General features: G+C 43.6%; 1 protein-coding gene across 3 annotated transcripts in view; it reads left to right on the forward strand.

The window, feature by feature from the left end:
* The window catches only part of MYO1E (myosin IE), a 196,502-nt gene that overhangs the window by 18,327 nt on the left and 155,708 nt on the right, over positions 1-22,467 (forward strand). The window contains exon 3 of one of the 3 annotated variants that reach the window (XM_082733714.1): positions 240-316. The exons of the other annotated variants lie outside the window; for them this stretch is intronic. The gene's annotated coding sequence lies outside the window, so the exon portion shown is untranslated. The remainder of the gene's footprint in view (positions 1-239; positions 317-22,467) is intronic. 3 annotated transcript variants of the gene reach the window in all.

Raw genomic sequence — 22,467 nt, forward strand, 5'->3', positions numbered from 1 at the left:
ATTTTAGAACTGGGAAATCATGTAGGAGATCTTGCTGTTATAAATCACTGAGACAAACATAGGATCATGCTATTTTTGGATGTGTTTGTAATTATGCAGGGTTTCATGATGATAAAAGTTTTCAGTGGCTTTTTTCGTTTCTGAAGGTATCTTGTGCATTGCATTCTCAGTTAGTGCCTCTGGAGACCTTCCCTTTCCTTGTGGGAGTATGTGCCTGTAATTTTCACAGTTTTTCGCAGCATCCAGAAGAGAAGAGAAATCCGTTATCGCAATGAATGATTCCTGAGGACCCACCTGAGTCTATACCTCCTTTGAGGTAGGTGTTAGTTGTCTTCCTACAGACAGGGAAACAAAAACCTGCTCAGGGTCACCCATCTGAAAAGTGGCAGAGGAGGGATTTAAGGCAGGAATCCAAAGTCTGCTGGGGAGGGGAGCTGTCTTGTTCCCATACACATGCACATTCTTAGCTGTGGGTCCTTGGGCCAGCAGTGTAGGCGCCAGCTGGGATGTTATGAGAACGACAGAACTCCAGGCCTCACCCCAGATCTACTGATTCTGAATCTGCCTTTTAACAAGCTCCCAGGTGACTGAAAGCCCTAGAGCACAGGAACTCTATGGCCCAAGCAAGGTAACATGCTACGAAACATGTCCCCAGAGGAAGTCTGGTGGTTGTCCTCCAGGATACCATCTTCCAAGGACAGGGATGCAACCAGTCAGTCAATCCTTTCTAATTGTCTTACTGAAGCAAAAATGATAGAGCAGTGTTCAGAAGTGGGACAGATAGAAAGTTGTCTGAGACCATTCTGGAGTTAGATGCACAGAGTCAGTGCCTGTCTCCACCATGCTTGGAAAGCCCTGTGTCCAGAGTGGTTCCTCCATGGTTACGGTCAATGGCAAGCTTGACCGCTACTGGTCCCTCTGAGCTACTGCATTGGTCTTGATAAATTGTTGGTTGGTTACTAGCACCTCACTGTGAACTTCTCTATCAGACCATCTAAAGCCGCCTGAGAACAGATTTTGTCAGGCTGGAGAAAAAGAGAGAGATCCAGAGTGGGGATATCAATAGTACAAAAATGGAGACGGTGGTTGGAAAAAAGCCCAGCCTCCAGAACATTTTAATCCCGGGGCCAGAGAAAATATCCCCTTTACCTTCTCTTCCTCACTGGTTTGCCTTTCAGTATTTCTCTAGACATCTAGATTGGAGCCGTCTGGGACCTTGTTGGTCATTATCTTCTCTTCTGGACTCCTGCTGGTTTCCAAGCCCTGTGAGCGTGTCCTCCTTTTCCCAGCTGTCACCCTGGTTTGAATCTGTGATCTCTTAGGCTGGGACCGTCCCAAGAGTTTCCTAAGTGATCTTCACTGTCTTCCCCCTGTAGTTCATAGAAACAGCATTACCACAGTCATTTTCCTGGTAATAAGAGCTTTGCACCTGTCACTCTTACTCAAAAACTCTCAGCTCTTACAGAAAACAGGCTAAAGGCCAAAATGTGGTACTGTCTCAAATCTCTTCCAGGCTGCCCCTGTCCAACTCTTATTTTCCTGCAGTCCTTCTGGGATGTGTAAACTTCTGTGGGGCAGCTGAATGCCTTGTCCCTGCTGTTAGATCCTAACATAGTGCCTGCGCACAATAGGTTCTCTCTCTCTAAGATTTTATTTATTTATTTGACAGAGAGGGAGAGAGCATAGCAGGGGGAGCTGCAGGGGGAGAGGGAGAAGCAGACTCCCCACTGACCAGGGAGGCTGGCATGGGGCTCGATCTCAGGACCCTGAGATCATGACCTGAGCTGAAAGCAGACACTTAACTGGCTGAGCCACCCAGGCGCTTCAGCATACAACAGGTTCTTAATAAATATTGATTGATTAATTGAACAAATGAATGAATGAACTGATTCTCATGTCCATGCTTTATAGTCGGGCTAGAATTCACTTCTTGGTCAGGCCATTCTTCATGACTGGCCTCCCTTCCCTTTCTTGCCCTTTATCAGAATCCTCTGAGGCCTGCATAAAGGCTCATTTCCTGGAAACTTTTGATTTAGCTCACTGAGTTCATTCCTTCTTCAAATCAGCCCTTGCCATGGAGTTATTTATTTGGTACTTAATTATATGCAGTCTTGCAGGCTGTCTGTATGTGCGTCATACTGTGTAGATGGACTGTAAGTCCCTCGAAGTCAGAAAAGATTTACATTTCTTTATCCTCTTCAGAATTTGCCATCTTTCCCTCTGGCCTTTTCACATTTTTCTACCTGCCCTCCTGGTTCCCAGGTCACTGGCAGCTCCTTCATAGCACCTGGGTTGGGTGTGATGCTTGCTTGTGGGTGAGGCACCTCTCCCCTCAGGAATGCGTGCAGTCCCCAGGGCATGTCCTGCATCATCTGGTTTCTCTTTGTGTCATCTACTCTTTGTAGAAATGATGGATGCTCTAAGCTTTGTCCTTCTGCGTTTTATGTCCCTCCTTTTCATTCTGCAATGTCCATGGAACTCCCCTTTCTCCACCAATACAAGTACAAACATGGTGAATAAAAGTCAATGCCATTGTGACTCAGTGTATCCTCCTTGTGTGAAGGTGAGTCAGGAACCGCCAGAAGCAGCGGGAGTGGATCTGTTCCATTCTGAGTGGGAGGCAGGAGCCTGCCTGGTGACGAGGAGAGTTTTTTTCTCCACCTTTAGGTTTCCTGGAACCAAGCAGAGCAAATTATTTAACTCTGTACTTCAATTTCTTTTTTTCTTTTTCTTTTCTTTCTTTTTTTCTTAAAGGAAGTAAGAATAGTCTGTGTTCCCTTTTCTAGTGGTGCTGCATTGAGTATTAATAAGAACATTATAAAATGCTTTGAATGCAATCACGGTGACATGTGAAGTATCATAACCCGATCACAGCTGAAGCTCTGTACTATCGCCCCTCCTTTCTGGTTCTCCTGCCTACCCCCCAAAGCGGGAGGCAACGCTTCCTAATACAGTTATTACGTAAAGATTTTTCCAACAACCTTGTGTGACCTGTTAAGGAAAGACATCAAAATTGGAATCAATCGTGTAAGGTTATAAATGTCACAAGAAAATAGGCACATTTCCGCTTGATCTACTCAGCTTCAAGTGTTCACATCTTCCTAGTTTGGGGAGGGATGAATGGCAGAGAAGAGAAATCACAGAACGAAATGAATTAGTAATGAATTCATTGAACTTGCGCAGGGTGGCTTGCCTATTTGAAACATTCTTGGCAAAATTGCTCATCACCCTCCTCCATAACTGGCTGGGTCGTTTAAAGAAGACTTACGGCATTTGAATTTTCTAAAAAGAGCGAGTCCAGTTCAGCGTTTTGTATATGGTAGATATTTTGAAGCACATGACCGGAAGCGGGTAAGGACACCCTTCTCTGCCTTCTTCTTGGGCTGGAGGAAGGACACCCTTGTCTAGAAGCATGCTAAACCCACGATCATATCCTTTTCCTAAACATGACAAAATCTTGTTACAAAATTATATAAGAGGCATACATATACATAGAGATCCATACTGAGATGTTCTCCAGAGAACTTATGGGAGGAAAATAAAATAATTAATTACTAACCAAAATAAGGTTTCTAATGATCCTTTTTTCTCCCTCCTCTGCCTGGGTGCTCCCCTTCCATGCCCCACGTCTTATCTAGGCTCAACAAGATCCCAACCCCTCCAATAAGCCTTCTCAGATCTCTTTCTCTTCCCTATGTCCGTGGCATCTGTTTAAAATGTCCTTACCTCCCGCATCCTGGTCTGCCTGGTGGCACAACACTCGGGATTCCATGTCTCATTAAGATGTGGACCTCTGAGGGCAGGGCATGTTTTGGACACGAGCCAATGGACTCCATCTCGTTTATTATTTATTTATTTGTTTATAAAAGATTTTATTTATTTATTTGGCAGAGAGACAGAGAGGGAACCCATGCAGGGGGAGGGGGAGAGAGAGGGGGAGAGGGAAAAGCAGGCTCCCACTGAGCAGGGAGCCCAACGTGGGGCTCAATTCCAGAATCCTGGGACAGGGACCTGAGCCAAAGGCAGTCCCTTAATGACTGAGCCACACAGGCGCCCCTCCATCTCGTTTAGAAGGCCCCGTAGATCTTTTTAAAAATGTCAGTTTCTGGACTCCATCCTAGTGAAAATCAGAGTTCCTGGGGTGGGACTCAACTGAATGACCTTTCAAAATTTCTTGGGTGATTCCTAAAAAGAGCCCAGGTTTGGGGTTAGGAGTAGATATTTAAGAATTGTTGCCTGTGCTACAGTTTGGTGCAACATCAAATGCAAATCAGTGAGGCAATATATTTGCCATGCTGCAGTGAGCCACTGAACTAGGAGATTCGAGGGGGTTGTTTGTATTTTGTTGATGAAATGGGGGGAAAGGGATGGGGAGTGTATTTGTTTAATGCATGTATTTCTTCTGTAAAAGGGACATGCGCTCCCAGGGGACATTATAAAAGGTGAACAAACCTCCCGGTGAGTAGCACTGGGGGTCTTCAGCAGTGCAAGGCTCTGGAAGCCTTCTGCCCCCTCCCCCACTGTGGTCTTGTGCCCTAGAGCAGAGGCTTCCAAAACATGGCAGGGGCTCAGCCCACCTGGGGAGGCGATTTTCAGTGGGGTTGGGGGAGGTTCAGGCATCTGTTTTTCACAAGTGTCCTGGGTGACTCCTCTAAGAGCTTGAGAACCACTGCTCTACTGGCCTGTGGAACAGAAAACAGTGTGGGGGTTATATCATTAGCACTGGGTCTTTTGTGGGGGGAGCAGGGGTCTTTCCTAGATTGTTTTTCTCACCCCCAAATTATACAGTCCTACACATGTTTTCTCTAGAACCTTTCTGTAGTTCTAAAGTTTAGCTCCTCATATCATCTAAAATTTCCTTTTCTGGGGCGAGAGACCACACCCCCTAGAACTTTTTCCAAATGGGTATTCATATAATGGTTCTGAAAGTGATCTATTAAAGATCCTCTCTGAAGTGCTGCCTTTATCCACTATTAGATGCCCGTCTGTATTCCGTTTCTGTTCTCTTCTTTCCCACAGATCCTTTTCTCTATTCTTGAGCCTTTCCCCCAGTACCATACTGTGCAATTCCTCTAGTTTTAGAATATGCTTTTATATTTGTTTAGGCAGGACCTCTCTAATTGTATTCCTTCTTAAATGAGTTCTTGGTAGTTCACCTTCATTCACTCTTCTAGATACAATTTAGGATCATCGTGTCAAAGTTTCAGAATCTCTTTAGACTTGAAATTGGAGTTGCATGGCCTCTCTGGAGCACTTTGAGAAGGCGAGCATTTCTATGACTGAGTCTTTTTATCTGCAAACATGGGGTCTGTGTCTTCATCAGCTCTTCTTGTAGGACCTTCAGTGAATCTTTGGGCTTTTCTTATGTAACTCTTTCACATTTGTTATTAAGTTTATTACTGTCATTTTATAACTTCTGTTCTTAGTTTAAATGGGCTCTTTTAAAAGTAAATAAATAAATGGGATCTTTTCTATAACATTGTCTCCTGAAAATATTAATCGTTTTTTTCTCATATTTTATTCTAATAGTATAATGGATACCAATACTAACCCCAGAATTAAGATAAGAATCTCATTTATCTGAATATGAAGTATTCTGGTTCATTCCATCTTTATCTGTTAATTAATTAATTAATTAGGTTTTAAGTAGGCTCCGCGCCCTGTGTCAAGCCCTCACAATCCTGAGATTAAGACCTGAGCTGAGATCAAGAGTCGGACACTAAACCGAATGAACCACCCACGTGCCCTTGGTTCATTCCATTTTTAAAATGAGTGTATGTCTTCTTTTCTTGACTAAAAAAGAGAAAACCAGGGGTACTTGTGTGGCTCAGTGGGTTAAGCTTCTGCCTTTGGCTCCAGTCATGATCTCAGGGTCCTGGGATGGAGCCCCACATAGTGCTCTCTGCTCAGCAGGGAGCCTGCTTCCCTTCCTCTCTCTCTGCCTGCCTCTCTGCCTACCTGTGATCTCTGTCAAATAAATAAATAAAATCTTAAAAAAAAAAAAAATGAACCGCTTCTCCTCAAATGTCCTAGAATATTCTGCCTAGTTTGTTTCTTCATTACAAAAGCAGCTTGGACCATCAGGTCATTGTTTGAAAGACTCATGGTTGGCTGTATGTCCCATGACTTGCAGAAGGGGCAAAAGTGGACCAAATGAGCGGTAGCCGGACATAACCCTTCACAGAGCTTCTGAGTAGCACCCCAATAGTGGCCAGATGTTCTGTCCTACATCTCCTCTTCCTAAAGGTCAAGGAAGCACACAATTTAAAGTGAAAAGAAGAGAAAAATGTTTTAACTGTACTTAGCAGAATGAGGGATTCAGAAGTGGGAGTCAGACTTTGGTTTAGAATTTCAGTAGGAAAGGGACATCAGGGTGGCTCAGTTGGTTAAGCATCCGACTGTAGCTCAGGTCATCATCTTGGGGTCCTGGGATCGAGTCCCGCATCAGTTTCTGTGTTCACTGGGGAGTCTGCTTGATATTCTCTCTCCCTTTCTTGCTGCTCCTCTTTCTCTCTGTTTCTCAAATAAATAAATCTTTAAAAAAAAAAAAAGAAGAATCTCAGGAAAAAAGAACGATTCTAGAAATCAAATAATTCTGAGGACTAATAATATAAAAATGTTTTGCACACTATAAAGTAATAGTCAAATGTATTAGGAAGTACTAACTCCATGTGTTTTAGCTTCATTTAAAAGACTTCCAGAAAATAATGCCATTGCTGGACAAAACTTGGTCTATCTATCCCAGGATTCTTGTCATGGCTTTAAAGGAAGTTTTACATGAAAGCAGAGGAAACCTTTAATTTAGGTACACATCTATACCATGAGTAACACCTAGAAAGCCTTGGGGATTCTGGTAATTGGTGAATGTGCTATCTATTCTAAGTCCCCAGGCTAAATACCTATTCATTCCCCAAGCGAATAATGTCCCATTCTTAACAGTTAATTAATAATATCCTATCCCTGTTACCTGTCTCTGCATTTCCCTGTCTTTCCTCAGTCATTCTGTACCACTGGGAATATAAAAAGTCATTAGCCAATCCTGCTTTATAGCATGAAGATGAAAGCCAAAGTTAAAGACAAATGTTCAACCCTTGGGTTCTGATGGCTAGTGAATCTAGAGTTTCCTCTACAAAAGGGTAAAGATTCTGTAAACTCGTTAAATTTCTCTTCTCATCTTCCTATTTTTCCCATTATATTTTGCTGCTGAAATAACTAGACGTGAGTTTTTGTTTTTTTGCATGTTGTCGTGGTTAGAGGTTTAGAGGGGGTTGAGACTCCCTTACTGTCTTCCCGGTGGTCACCAGCCCCAACCCCCCTGAGAGCCCAAGGCCACCGTCCTGGTTGGGAGTTGGTCCTGGTTGGGAGTGGGGTATAATGGGAGGAGCAGAGTTGGCCCAGCCTCTCGTGGAGCAGGCTTAGTGGGAGGTGTGCAGAAACCACGGAGGATGGGGCGCCTGGGTGGCTCAGTGGGTTAAGCCGCTGCCTTCGGCTCAGGTCATGATCTCAGAGTCCTGGGATCGAGTCCCGCATCGGGCTCTCTGCTCGGCGGAGAGCCTGCTTCCCTCTCTCTCTCTGCCTGCCTCTCCATCTACTTGTGATTTCTCTCTGTCAAATAAATAAAATAAAAAAATCTTTAAAAAAAAAAAAAAAAAGAAACCACGGAGGAAACCGCTCTGTGGACAACTTCCCACTACCTAATTCAGCCCACGGGGTGCCTTTGTGGATTCATAGCCTAATCCTCTCTGACCAGCAGGTTGAAAAACAAAAAGTTTGTTTGGCTCCTGTCTGGGAGTCAGGAGCTCGGGTCTGTGCGCCGAGTCAGACATTTCAACTCCTCTTTGAAGCAAAAGGGAAGTTTAAACACTGACCTAGTTTAAGTGGCTACTATTCGTTAAAGGGGGAAAAATGGCCCTGTTCATGAAAATAGAAATTTGGCTAGAAATGAAAGAGGCTACCAAATTCCTAAGCCACCTATCAATTTCTTTTTCAAACTTAATTGCGTTTTCTTTGCCCCACAGTGCAATTGTTGCTGTGAACCCGCTTCAGTTACACCTAGTAGCTGAATCTGCAAATACCACAAAGCTTTACTTGCTTCAGAAGGATTTAGCTTCATTAATTTACACTGTTGGGGTGACATTTCTCAGTTGAGTGGGAGGGAAAAAACTGGCTTAATTTAACCACGTAAGCCACATCATGAAGGGGGAAACGTAGGGAGTGTGTGTAAGTGACTTATTTGCCTTCTTACTTAAGTGAAGATGTTTCTGGCTTAGGTTTTTACCTTGTCCTTTAAGAACTTTATGAGCAAGATATTTTAGGCTATGGAAGTTTGAATGTTCTTTTAACTCTGGTACTACAGGCTAAGGCTCTAATTTCTGCCAAATGTGAAAAAGTGGAACAGAATAAAGCCATGTGCTTTACATTAGAAAGGTTGTATCTGATCGATGTTCATGGTTAGAAAAATTGTAATCAGGCTCACCATTTGTAGATATGGGTAACACAACTCCTTTGCCAAACAAAGTTGGTTTCATCCTAATTGCTTGCCTTTATGTGCGTTATTTTTGTATCTGTGGTAATTGGGTTTGGTTATACTTAAAAACTATTCAGTGGTAATTTATAGTGGAGAGCCTGGTTTGAGTCCTGGCTTTTGTAATTTTAGAGAAGTATCTTTGGTTTGTTCATAGTATTCATGGTAATAAATCACCTCCTAGAGTTGTTACAAGGACCATATCAAATAAATTCTAAATAACTTAATAATTGCAAGGCAGTATTATGTAAGCATTGCTTTGCTCTGAGGCTAAAACGAAGGGTTCTTATGGGTGTGATGTACGAATTGCTGGAGGTACCAGAGAATTTTCCAGATGGTCCAACATGTGTCCAAAACTCAAGTCCTATTAGAAACACATATTTTAGAAATAAAAAACATTTGTCACGGCATTCTGAGATCTAGATTTTAAAGGACATAAGTAAACATTGAAATGGTTTTTTCCTCCATGAGAAAGCTTCAAGATTTTCTTTTGCTCTGGGTTTTTGCTGGGTGTCTTAGGACAGAAGAGTAGCAAATAGGAGTCACCAAGGGCCTGGTCCTTTGGCATCATCAGAGCGATCTCCACATCACACAGCCAGGAGGTAATCACAGGAGAAAGGCGTCAGAAGTGCATGTGCAAATGGCACTGCATATATTCTTGAGGACGCTTGTAACATCCTTTGTACAAACCAGGGCTAGCACACTCTCAAGCCATAATGATGCCTTTGCACCATCCGCCAGGGCAGTCCATTTATGGGCTTTTTTGTCTCCCCATCCTGCCTGCCAAAATTTATTGGTAAATAAATACTCAGGCCACTTAGCGGTGGCTGTTGTCTGGGGCACAGAGTGTAATCCCCTTTAAGGGCAAGTGTGTTCTAGCCTCCGAGGAGCTGGGAGAAACAGGTGCCGAACTTCGGAGAGATCTGGAAGAGAACCCGGTCAGGCCTCTTCTACTTTTCCAGCCGTGATCATCATGTGGCACGTGCACGGGACCACAGTGAAAAGCAGCCTTGATGCCCGACCGAGCGGGGTTTTTATTATTCATATTTTGCACAGATCTGTTGATGCAAAAAACATGCACTCCTGATGTGGCCACTGAATCATCGCCTGCTTCTTTCAAAATCCCTCAAATCTTGTATTCTGATGGTATTTGGCGGATCACGTCTCCTCCTGCAGCAGCCTGTGCTTGCCAGCAAAGAGTCTGAAAGTGGTTTCAAGTGATTTTAACAAACTCTTTGATGAGGGTCCACCTTTTACTACATGCCGAGAATAGCACATATACCCACGAAGTCGTGCCAAGCCTTGTTCTTTCCTTCTTTTTAAAATTTTAACATCAAATTTGTACTTTGTTTGATAGTGAAAGTATGAAGCCATGAACAGCGCAGGGAATGAGTAAAGATTAATTGGGGTCGGCTTGGGTCCGCACGAACGCCCTTGTTTTTCCCTTTCACAGTTGGACCCCTCGTGGTGTGAATATTTTCTTTGATAAAATGATTGTGTTACATTTTGCTTATAAGAGGTCTAAAGACTGTTAACATGTTTATTTAAAACTTCCTCAGCAATATTCACAGCGAGGAGGGATTGGTGGATGTGTCTTTGCAAATAAGTTTCCTTGGTTTGCTTTCTAGTTTGCTTCTAGGTTTCTGAACGTGTACCCCTAAATGACGCGTCCGGATGAATGGAACAAAATGGAGGAGACATTTATGCCAATCTGATAAGTAAATAGTTATCATCCTCATGTTAGAGAGTTGGCAAGTTTTTCTCAGATCTTCTACTGTTTTTGATTCTGCAAGCCGAACCCAAAGACCCAGCCGTGTGATGAGAAGGGGGTGAGCCCTGCCAAATGATTTTGGTGTAATCATCTTACCGAGACTTCACAAGCTTTGGAGAGTATTTGGGTGAAGTTGGTGGCTGTTTTATTGCTACCATCTGATTCTGCTTTGGGCCCGTAGCAGTTTCTGCCACTTTGTCACCAATTGCAGGGCGGGGTGGGTAGATGCTGTTACTAGAGTGGAAAAAGATGATGTTCAGTAGCTGTTTCCTGTAGTCCTCTCAGAATTTGTCCAAAATGACTATGGGACCAAGAGCATAGCATTCAGTTGCTGTTGATTGGGTGTGAGACATTAGTAACTAATTTTAATTTGAAATTATAGTGTCTGTCCTAAGAATGAGTAAGACGAGCTAACAGAAAATCATGGGGATATGTTCAGGTCCCCTGGGCCTCATCTTCAGTTTTGGTCTTATGGTCTCACAAGCCTACGGGCCCCAGGGAAGAAGTAGTTCTGTCTTGTTCACTACTCTTTCCTTAGTACCTCGTGCAGTGCCTGGCATAGAGCTCGGTCAGTTTATTGAATTAATTGAGTGAGTGAATGAAAAACCAGGTAGAAAAGGAGTTCCTGATAGCAGCTGCAAAAATAAGCAATTCCCATAATTAATTGCATTTTGTGGGGGTTTTGTTTGTTTGGTTGGTTGTTGGTTGTTGGGAGGGTGGGTTTTTTGGTTGGTTGGTTGGTTGGTTGTTGGGAGGGTGGGTTTTTTGGTTGGTTGGTTGGTTGTTGGGAGGATGGGTTTTTTGGTTGGTTGGTTGGTTGTTGGGAGGGTGGATTTTTTGGTTGGTTGGTTGGTTGGTTGGTTGTGGGAGGGTGGATTTTTTTGGTTGGTTGGTTGGTTGTTGGGAAGGTGGGTTTTTTGGTTGGTTGGTTGTTGGGAGGGTGGGTTTTTTGATTGGTTGGTTAGTTGGTTAGTTGGCTGGTTTTCAAAGTCCAAGAGTAGGAAAAACCCACTAGACTCCAGTCTTTACATGGTTGTTGTTCATTGATTTTATAGTGGATGGAGTGAATTGTTCTCTCCCTTCCCTTAGCACACATCTCTCGTGTTGGGTGTTGGAGTGTCACTGTCAGCCACCACTTTGTCTCCTAATTGCTGCTGTTCTCTGCTACTCATAGATACCCAGTACTGGTGGATATTTATGTTACTTCCATTTTTGTTGAAAATTCCTGCCAGTATTCCATTAAGAGTACTCGACCTGAGAATTGCAACAGGATTGTTGATTCATAGAGTATATGCCTATGACATTTTGAGAGGAGCTCCATAATTGGCTTCCAGAAAGGAGCTGTCTATTTACTTGCTCACCAGGGGCATTAATGAGTTATGAAAATAGGGTAACATTTGGAGGATAATTCCAAGTAACTAAAAACTAACTCCCTGGGAGCTTACAGAAATTTGGAGGATAAGAGATTCTTTATATTTCTTTTATATCCTCCACCACATAATTAACTGAGAAATCAATCTATTCTGTCAAGAAGTCTCTCACCTTTCATACTCTTCACCATTACCTGGGCATATTTCTAGGGAGGTTTTCAGGGAGAAAAAGTAACTCTTTTCTATGAAGAAGATATGCTGTTCCAAAGTTTTACTTAGATATGTGCTAGAAACTCAAAAGATATTTATTGAACTCATTCTTGTGGTTGAGCTTTCAACTATAAACAGTATAGGGGGCACCTGGGTGGCTCAGTCAGTTAATCGTTGGACTCTTGATCTCAGCTCAGGTCTTGATCTCAGCTCAGGTCATGAGTTCAAGACCCGCATTGGGGTCCACACTGCATGTTGAGACTTAAGATAAACACAAGTGTGCACATGCACACACACACACACACAGACACACACACAATAGGAATAAAGAAAAAAACAGAGGCTGAAATCAAGGCAGGAAGAGAGTTGGTCTAGAAGGAAGTAGGGAATTCGTTTGCTCAGAGGAAGGACACACAGCCAGTGGGATATAGGGCTACCGTGTGTGGTGGGGTGTGGGTGGTAGCAGGAAGTCTTTTTTTTTTTTTTTTAAGATTTTATTTTTAAGTATCCCTGCACCCTCATGGGGCTTGAGCTTACAACCCTGAGATCAAGAGTCACATGCTCTGTTCACTGAGCCAGCCAGCTCCCCGCCCCCCTATCCCTAGCTCCCCTGCCCAGTGGCAGGAAGTCTTACAATGTGTTCAGAAGGCTGGTAAGTGGAGGGGGTATGTTAGAAGGAGATAGCAGAGAAGCTGGATATTTACAACAGAAAGTTGCTAAGCAAGACACAGAATAGGACTATAGAATTTCAAAACTTACAAGAAATGTGACATTTCTTAGTAGATTATGCTTAGGTTGTGTTTATTAAGCAATAGTTAGCTCGTGAAGTTACTATATATGCCAGTTCTGATAAATAAGACCATTATGTCTTCATAAAAAGGAAAGAAGTGGGGTTCTTGAGAGGTTCGTTAAGTTAAGCATCTGTCTATGGCTCAGGTCATGATCCCGGGGTCCAGGGATAGAGCCCTACATTGGGTTCCTTGCTCAGTGGGGAGTCTGCTTCTCCCTCTGCCTCTCCCACTGCTGCCCCCCAGGCCCCAATTTGTGCTCTCTGTGTCACTCTCTCAAATTAATAAATAAGATCTTAAAAAAAAAAAAAAAAAGAAAGAAGAATTTGGGACTCCTATCTCTTTCTAGCTCAACTCCTTTTTTGAGGTATGGGGGTACAGTTGGGGGAGGGGGGGCGCTGTTACATAACGGGAAACACCTGATTGAAAAACAATATGAAGTCGGTCTTACAATCCAACTGGCTGCATCCAGTAGAACACCAAGAAAACCAATTCCTGGCATCTCTTCTGTTAACTATTAATACAAAGGTGACCTAGATGATGGGGGAATTTAGTTTATGTGGCTTTAACATGGGACAGATCAATGACAACTGTCCTGTGGATTTATAGGACCGGGAACACTACAACCAGAAATACCTGTAACTATAGACTCCCGGGGTCGTTCGGGGTAACCTATATCCTAATGAGGGTGAGTTTCACCTTTCCTAGTGACAACCGAATAATGGAAGCCCTGGGTCAGTTATTCTGGTCTGTGAGTCATAACTTAGAAAATATTAGAAGTAAGTCCCAACTTACTTTTGATGTTGAGAAGGCAAACGTGTTTGTAAAAGCTGTAGAAAAGCCCAGAATTCATTTCCCTTACATTGACATCGTAATCCCATGGGGCACTTTGTCTCACGAGCAAAGTGAACAACAATGGGAAGACCTCGAATACTCAACCCGTGACTTTGAGCAGGTGATTTAACTTCTCTGAGAACACAGTTCCTCATCTGCAAGATGGAAATAATGTCTCCTTCCAGTCACAGGCTATCCTGAGGGCTCAAAACGGTAAAGGAGACAAAAGCTAAAGTACTGCAAAATTGTAGAGTGCTTTTTGCTTTTAAATTACTTTGTACTCATACGTCAATTTTTATCTAGGGCCTCTATTCCAGGCTAAGAAAGAAAGCTCTCAGCCTTCATTTTACTCAAATTAGCCCTACTCTATCCTTACTTTAAATTTGTCCATTTTTTCCACCTCTTTTGAACATCACCCTGTCCTTCAATAATAAAATAGAACCGCAAGTCATGAAATCAAACTGTGAAATTACCGAATTGTAAAGCCAGAACTCGCTACAGGGAAAGAGAAAAGCAGTCTGATTAAAATACCCGTCATTAAGGTGAAAATGACTGACTTCTATAGCTCCAACAGGATGATTTACGTTTTTTTTTTAGACATGTTCTCCCGACTATTAATCTGCATATGTTTCCAATTGTGGAAGATAAGAGGTACCGATAATTTGGGACACAAATTTATTTTTCCAGCTCAATATTTTTGGAGGTAGGAGATTGATGTGCCCATGTAATTTACCATTAAGAAACAATTCGGGTCTGGGGTGCCTGGGCAGCTCAGTTCGTTAAGCATCTGACTCTTGCTCTGAGCTCAGATCTCGACCACCGGGTTGTGCGTTCAAGCTCCATGCTGGGCTCCACACTGGGCATGGAGCCAACTTTAAAAAAAAGAAAAAACTGGGGTGCCTGGGTGGTTCAGTGGGTTAAAGCCTCTGCCTTTGGCTCAGGTTATGATCCCAGGGTCCTGGGATCGAGCCCTGCATCGGGCTCTCTGTTCAGTGGGGATCCTGCTTCCTCCTTTCTCTCTCTGCCTGCCTCTCCACCTACTTGTGATTTCTGTCTGTCAAATAAATAAATAAAATCTTAAAAAAAAATGCTTTAAAAAAAAAAAAACCTAATTTGGACCTGATATTGATGACCAGATTGATTGTAATCCATAGCAGAGGGAGTCCGTCCCATCTTTTTCTTGCCATTTGTATGTATTGTTCTACCTCCTCCATGTCATCCTAAAATATGGAACAATCACTCAGTTCTATTTTTTAATTTTTATTTATTTTTTTAAAAAATATTTTATTAATTTATTTGACAGACAGAGATCACAAGTAGACAGAGAGGCAGGCAGAGAGAGAGATGGGGAAGCAGGCTCCCCGCTGAGCAGAGAGCCCGATGCAGGGCTCGATCCCAGCACCCTGGGATCATGGCCTGAGCTGAATGCAGAGGCCTTAACCCAGTGAACCACCCGGGTGCCCCAATCACTCGGTTCTAAAGTGTTTCTCCTCTGACATCTTCCTGACCTTAAATTTCACATATCAGTACTCTTCCCTTACTTAGCTCAAGACTGTGCTTCTTTCAATTGGAGACTGAGGTTTGGAAAAGGCTGGTCACTTCTCCAGATAGTTTGATCTCCACCAGCGCTTTCACAATATAGTGAGCACAACTGTGAACTGTGCAAGACTGCTCTAATACGTTTTGTGATTTTCCTCAATTTGTTCTTCTGCATCAAGTCAGCAAATTTCTGTAAAGGGTCGTCAGGGAAGTATTTTAGTAGACCCTATGGTCTCTGTTGCAACTCCCTCAACGCTGCCGTTGTACAAGAAAACAGCCACAGAGAATGCATAAATGAATGGGCATGGCTGTGTTCCAATAAAACTTTACTTACAAAAACAAGCAGTGGGCCAGATTCGGCCCAGGGACTGTAGCTTACTGATCCCTGTTCTACATCATTCCCACGAAGATAGGACAGCTGGAATAATACTAAATGGAATACATTTAATTAAATTAGGGTATTAATTTGTAAATACCCTAAAGTTGAATCAAAGATAGATTTTTCAGTTCTTTGTACTATGTACCCATAGATTGGATTAGGCTAAGGCCTGGCAGCAGACTTAGGGAATATTTCCTTTTCTAAAGTATTTACTTCTTCTCAAATAGTTTCTCAAGTATTTATTTTTCTCCACACATAGTCTGCCATTTTCCACATTGCACTGTCATTTTAGATTAATGCCACTGACCTAATGCCAACTCTATACCACTCTTGGAGCTGGAAACCAAAAGAGAGAGAGAGAGCAAGGACAGAGTAGGAGAGGAAACTTACCTTAAATGATCCTTGGAGTCCACATCAGCTACCTTGAGAAGCCATTGCTGCTTGGTTTTTAAGGTCTTCAATTACAGTGCTTTGATTCTTAACCTTAAGAAAATTCTCCTTCAACCATTTTATGCCATGCGGAATATCTATTACTGCTTAGGAATTTACTGTGGTTTTTCATTGATCGCGGCCCCAGATTCTGGAATATGTATTAATTTATTTGGGCAGAGAGTGCAGGAATCCACATGCAGAATATAGTGAGCTTATGTTGAAGCAGAATATTGAAGCTGGGAATGATTAATTCTTAAAAAATGAACCATCAGCATTAATAAATACTGAATTCTAAGAAGGTTATTTTGCAGTTTGCTTTTTAAAGTACTGAAGTAATCTGACTGACTTCCCATTTCAAAGTGAAGGGTTTTTTTTTCCCTTTATGAACATTATTTGTTTAGAGTCATTGGTAAATTATTAATCTGCGTTCCAGTGTTTCACGTTTGAAATACCAGCCCTCCCTGTCCATCGGGGATTTGATCTCACTGTAATCAGCAGAGGGTTCTGGGAAGTGGGAATGGCTGTGGTTTGCTCTTTGAAAGACCTTAAGAGAGAATAAAAAAGCTGATGTTATACAGGAAGTAGCCCTGCCCAGCATTTGACAGCTGGCAGTTTCCATATCGAGTCATACGATGCCCTGAACTTGGAGGGAACACTGAACTGTGGGAACGTTTGGGTGGGCTCCCTGCCCCCCTCTTTGCAGAGGTCCTTGTACTTTAAAGTGTTCTTGCAGCTCTTTTGAACAGCTGTCAAAATCTTTTCTGGTTTGGAGCTGCCCCAAATGTTGATATTCTGAGCCTTTGGTCCCTTTTCCTCCCTACAGTGCACACGGAGGGTTGCTTTTGGGTTATCTCATGAACTAGACTGGTCATATGATTCTAGGGAGCTCTGGCCCTGGGTCCACACCACTTCCTAGCTCTATGGCTCATTAGGCAAGTCACTTAACCCTTCTGATTTCTTAACCGAGTGGAGACAAACTCGAAAATGTAAGCTCCATGGGGAAACGGTATTCCCACTGTCCGTCACAGTGCCTGGCACATAGTAGGAGCTCAATAAATATTTGATAAGTTAATTTATACTCAGCACTCAGTATTGTCATTATTAATACTGTTCTTGTACTTACTTGTGCTTATGCTACCCTTAGACTCAGGTTCTGTTTTAAAGAGTCCCTCTCCTTACCTTCTGCTGATGACAGGTATCCTTTTTTTCTTTTTAAGATTTTATTTATTTATTTATTTATTTTTAAAAATATTTTATTTATTTATTTGACAGAGAAATCACAAGTAGGCAGAGAGGCAGGCAGAGAGAGAGGAGGAAGCAGGCTTCCCGCTGAGCAGAGAGCCCAATGCGGGACTCGATCCCAGGACCCTGGGATCATTACCTGAGCTGAATCAGAGGCTTTAACCCACTGAGCCACCCAGGCGCCCCTAAGATTTTATTTATTTATTAGAGAGAGAGAGCATGAGCGGGGGGAGAGGCAGAGGAAGAGGGAGAAGAAGGCTCCCCTCTGAGTGAGGAGCCTGATGTGGGGGACTTGATCCAAGGACCCTGGGATCGTGACCTGAGCTGAATGCAGATGCCTAAGCGACTGAGCCACCCAGAAGCCCTGATGACAGTCATTTTTAGGAAGCCATGGTGTCAGTGGAGTGCTGGGTTCAAATCCAGTGCTGCCCTCGTTAACCCCCTGTAGAGTTCTGTGCTACTTTCCTCACCTCTAATTGGCATCACAGTGCCCACGTGCAGAGTTTAAGTGGGTGCAGTCTCTTTGCCTTAGTTTTCTCAACAGTATATGGCTATGCATGAGCCCGGTACTCACTCCTTTTCTCACTTCTTGGATTATCACCTGCCCCAACTGCCTAACCCTGGAGGTGCCGTGAGCTCCACGCCGGAGCCCGTGGCAGGTTGGCTCTGTATGCGGAGGTCTGATGGAGTCCTCGCCCCAGGAAACAGCCACATCCAGAAGGCTTGTCACAAGTGGCCACATTTCCTTTCCTCATTGCTCCAAAAGCTGTGTTTTGATGAGGCTCATTGATGAATGGCCGGCATTGTGCATGTCCTTTAAGTTTCCATGGTTGGTCTTTATAAAATATGGCCACTACTACCTTGTGCCCCGTGGAGAGATACCATCACAACCACTGTGTCTAGGTGTTCACAGAGACCGTAAAATGCGTGTTTTGACACCTGCCCTGCATCCCTTAGGCTTGGTGTCTAGTTTGAGCCTAGAAGTGGATCATGTTCTCTCTCCTCCTTCAGCGTCTGTCTTTGCAGTCCACTCTGGGAGGTAGCACAGGTCCACATAGGAGCCACTTCCCCAGTGCTCTAAGGAAGGACACTGGTCTGTTCCCACCTCCTATTTTTGGCTTGAGCAAGGGCCAAACTCTGCTAGGCCTTCTGCTGCCCAGTTAGTCCCCAGGGGTGAGCTTTCTGTTTTTCTGACTTTCTCCTCTGATACCTTAGACACCTGGCCCTGTGCCCATTGGGTCTAGTGCAAAGGAATCAGTAACTGTCACCACCACAGCTGCCCCTGCTGGTAGCAGTTTCGCCGTCTCAGGTCCAGCAGCCAGCCAGCTTTGGTCCTTCGGAAGTGGGACCCTCTGTGAGGCTTTGTATCCCCCTCCTCTGCCGCCTTCCAGCAGGGGGTGAGCCTCCACACCTCCTGCCTGTGCTCTAGGTCCCATCACCTTCAGTTGCAGCACAGCTTCCATAGTGAAGGGGGTCCATGTGGCTAACATTCCATTGCCCATGGACGGAGAGCCTCAGGGTTGCCCAGGATGTGTCTGGAAATGGCACCCCAACCTAGCCTTTACTTGACTTCATTCTTTCTCTCACCCCTCACATCCCAACCAGAATGTCTTGTCATTTCTACTTAAAAAGTTAATGGAGGGGCGCCTGGGTGGCTCAGTCGGTTAAGCATCCGACTCTTGATCTCAGGGTCATGAGTTCAAGCCCCATACTGGGGCTTAAAAAAAAAAAAAGGGAACCTAACAGTGGTCCATCATTCCACAGCTGCCGTCCTAATTCAGTGACCACCATTTCTCACCTAGAATGACTAGGATATTCCTAATTGTCTCTGTTTCCATACTTTCCCTCTGCATTTTCCACAGAGTGGTGCTGTTTTTAAAGTACACAAATGCATGCGTTTATATAGTGCTTACTACCTGCCAGCATATAAACTAATACTTAGGCAGGACTAGATTTCCTGACAAGGTTTACGAAATGGCATAGGTATGGGGAAAGGTGAGCAGGAATTGAGTCCTGGAAGTGCCTGGCGGTGACTTGGGGCAGCGCTTGTGATGGGTGCATGGGGACCAGAGGCAATGTCTCGTTCCCCACAAGGTGGAGACCAGATTGCAGACTCCGCTATGGAGTTGTGTGTTTGAAAAGTCTAATAGGAAAATACCTCCCCCATGAGGCATTTCCCAGTGTCCTCTCCACTATATTGACCAAGGGAGGCGTTTGTGCAGTGATTACATCATCTTTAATTAAAGCATAGTTATAACATATGCAAGTTACAATACATATTTTAACAACAAAGGAAGGTCCATAGACCAAAACAGAGTGATAAAATCACACAAATGTAAATCCCTGTGTGTGGGAGCCATTTAGGCTGAAACAATGATTTAAAAGCCAACAGGTTTCACCAGTTGATGGGACATTGAGAAACGGCTTGTGATTTTAAACTGGAAGATGGGTTCAGGCCGACCATCCACCTAATTTGGTGCAATTCTCTACAGGAAATGAGAATTACTTGTATATTGAGAGAAATATATAGCTGTCTGGGTTTTTTAAAAAACATTTAATTATTAATTTTAATTTAATTGTTATTTTCTTGTAAGCACGTGATAATAAAGAATGTACCCCAAAAGAGGAACTGAACCTTTGAGCTTGCCTAGAGTTCAGTCTCTGGGTATCTCAGACCATGAAGAATGTGTCGTGGCTTTCCTCTAGTAGTTGCCTTCTGTGCTATGAGAAGACACTTAACTGCCTCCACATTGTGATTCCTGGGACAGCCCTGGTCACAGGTCACAGAGGTCAGCACCGGAAGGGGCTGCGGAGGTCAATCTGTGCCCCTCATGTGACAGGTGAGAAAACCAAGGCCACATACTGAGGGTCCAAAGACTCGTCTAGGCTGACATCGGGTCGCGATAGGCACCATGAACGTAACACCTGTTTCCACACTCAGCAGCTTTCCTCTAGTCTGGATTGATCAGTTTAAGAAAGAGATGCTGGCTCGATTGTTAACAGATTGAATGAATTTAAAGACATGAGGAGGAAGTGCTCGGTTAGTTTTTAAAAATAGCTATTACTAGGCCTTCACGGAAAGAAAGCTAATGAAGCGATGGGACGTACATTTCAGTACTTGAGTTAGAGGAACTATTAGAGGATTGCACCGTCAAGCCCCAGAAAACCCTGAGCTGAAATATGTAAATCATCTCAAACCAGCAGTTTATGGTGGGGCCCTGTGCTGGCCACCCTGCGGCCTGAGACGTGTACAGGACTTTAAGGCCTTCTGTCAAGCTGTGATCATTTCTCCAAAATCCCTGGTTATATAATTAGGCAATTTTTCCCCCCTAATAGAAAAGGAACATGGAATGAGTTTAGTGGTGAAACCCTGCTGAAAGGGAATATAGTTCCCCAGACAAAAGTCATTTCTTTCCAAAAAGCCTTAGGATGCTAAAAATAAAAACAAGTCCAACTATTATTTTAAATTTGCAACTTGCAGTTGAGAGAACTTGGATTCTTCTCTGTGCTTCATTACTCCCCCTGAGAAGTAAGGCTCTGAGAGCCATTTAACGTCTTTAGGATAGAAGACCCCATCTGACTCCTGAAGTTCATCGAACCGTCAAGGGAAGTAGGTACAACACTTGGACATTCTTTCAGCCAATGGTGCAGAGCTCTGCTGTGTACTGCTTTCTGGGCCAGGTGCTTGAACAAGGGTAGACACAGGCTTTCTCCTACTCAGGCTTCAGGGATGAGGATGTTCACCTTGAACTTGGGTAGCTGTGTCTCTGAGATGCTTCTTCCCCACCTGTTTCCCCCTTGAAGCATCGCAGATTCGCCAGGACCCCATCCCTCCCCCAAACCTGCCCAATTCCCAAGACAGCCTGATTTGCTAATGTTATTTTTTTTTAATTTTTTAGAAGATTTTATTTATTTATTTGACAGACAGAGATCACAAGTAGGCAGAGAAGCAGGCAGAGAAAGGAGGAAGCAGGCTCTATGCTGAGCAGAGAGCCCGACTTGAGGCTCCATCCCAGGACTCTGGGATTATGACCTGAGCTGAAGGCAGAGGCTTTAACCCACTGAGCCACCCAGGCGCCCCCCACCCCTTTTTTTTAAATTAAAAAACAAACGATTCTGTTTTATAGAATTCAGGATTTCATGGATTTGACCAGTGCTGGCACTTTTGTGTGTTCACAGACTGAGTACGCTTATAGCAGAGTTAACTCTGTTTCCTAGCAGTTCTGATGTCATATATTCTGCCTTGTTGTCCACATAGGTGTGTGTACTTGTCTGACTTCATGCCATGCTCTTTGACCTCAGAAAATCTAGTTACCCTCCCTTCTTCTGGCTAAGCTTTCTTTTCCTGTTTACGGTGGGTCCTGACATCTAGAACTGAGGGCACATGGAAGGATGCCTCACTTCATTCGAATACACAGCTGGGGTGAGAGGAAATTCCCTCCCCCATCCCACTTAGGTCCTGAACTTCAGAGATCTCTAGGATTCTGTTTTCATCCTGCTTTTCGAGGCTTCCTCTGTCTCCCTGCAGCCAGCTTGGCCCCTAGGACCCGAAGAGTCACAGAGGGCATGTGAAGAGTCTTTCAGCTCTGAACTAAGAAGTCCAGAGCCCCAAAAGCTTTAGTAATAATAGAAGGTGACAGCTCCCCAGATGCTCTTATGGGCCAGCCAGATCTCAAGCCTGCTGCTTTCCCTTAACCTGGAGGCCTCCCTTCCCTGCAGCATGGTCGGGCCCTGCCGCACACAGCAGTACCCATGCAGTCGTCCGACAAATGCACATGCCCATTCTCCATAGTGTCCTTAATTCTCAAGCCTGAATTTTATTTATTTTACTTTATTTTTAAATAATCTCCACACCCTATGTGGGGCTCAAACTCACAACCCCGAGATCAAGAGTCACACACTTGACCGCTTAAGTCTGAATTTTAATTCTCACATGGAAATTGTTTCTTTACGTATCATGTTCAGAAATTACTGTATTTCATCAAGACCAAGACTCCTTATTTGTTTATGTTTGAAAGAAACTGGTTTACTTTCTATCAGCCTTACTTCCAGTTTCTATTGCCATTGATTTTTAAGAAGCACCATTTTTTATGTACCTTTCAAAAAAATTTTTTAAAGAAGAATTTATTTACTTACTTGCTACAGAGAGGGAACACAAGCAGGAGCTGCAGCAGAAGCCGACTCCCTATCGAGTGGGGAAACCAGTGCGGGGCTTGATCCCAGCACCCTGGGATCATGACCTGAGCCAAAGGCAAACGCTTAACTGAGCCACCCAGATGCTCCTTTATGTACCTTTAATAAAGAAAAATGCTCTTAACTAAATGGAGACATGTCAAGGGTTGTAATATAGAGTCTGATTTCAAATAAGTTAAAATGCA

The sequence above is a fragment of the Mustela nivalis genome (assembly GCF_964662115.1).
Source record: "Mustela nivalis genome assembly, chromosome: 6".
Lineage (NCBI taxonomy): Eukaryota > Metazoa > Chordata > Mammalia > Carnivora > Mustelidae > Mustela > Mustela nivalis.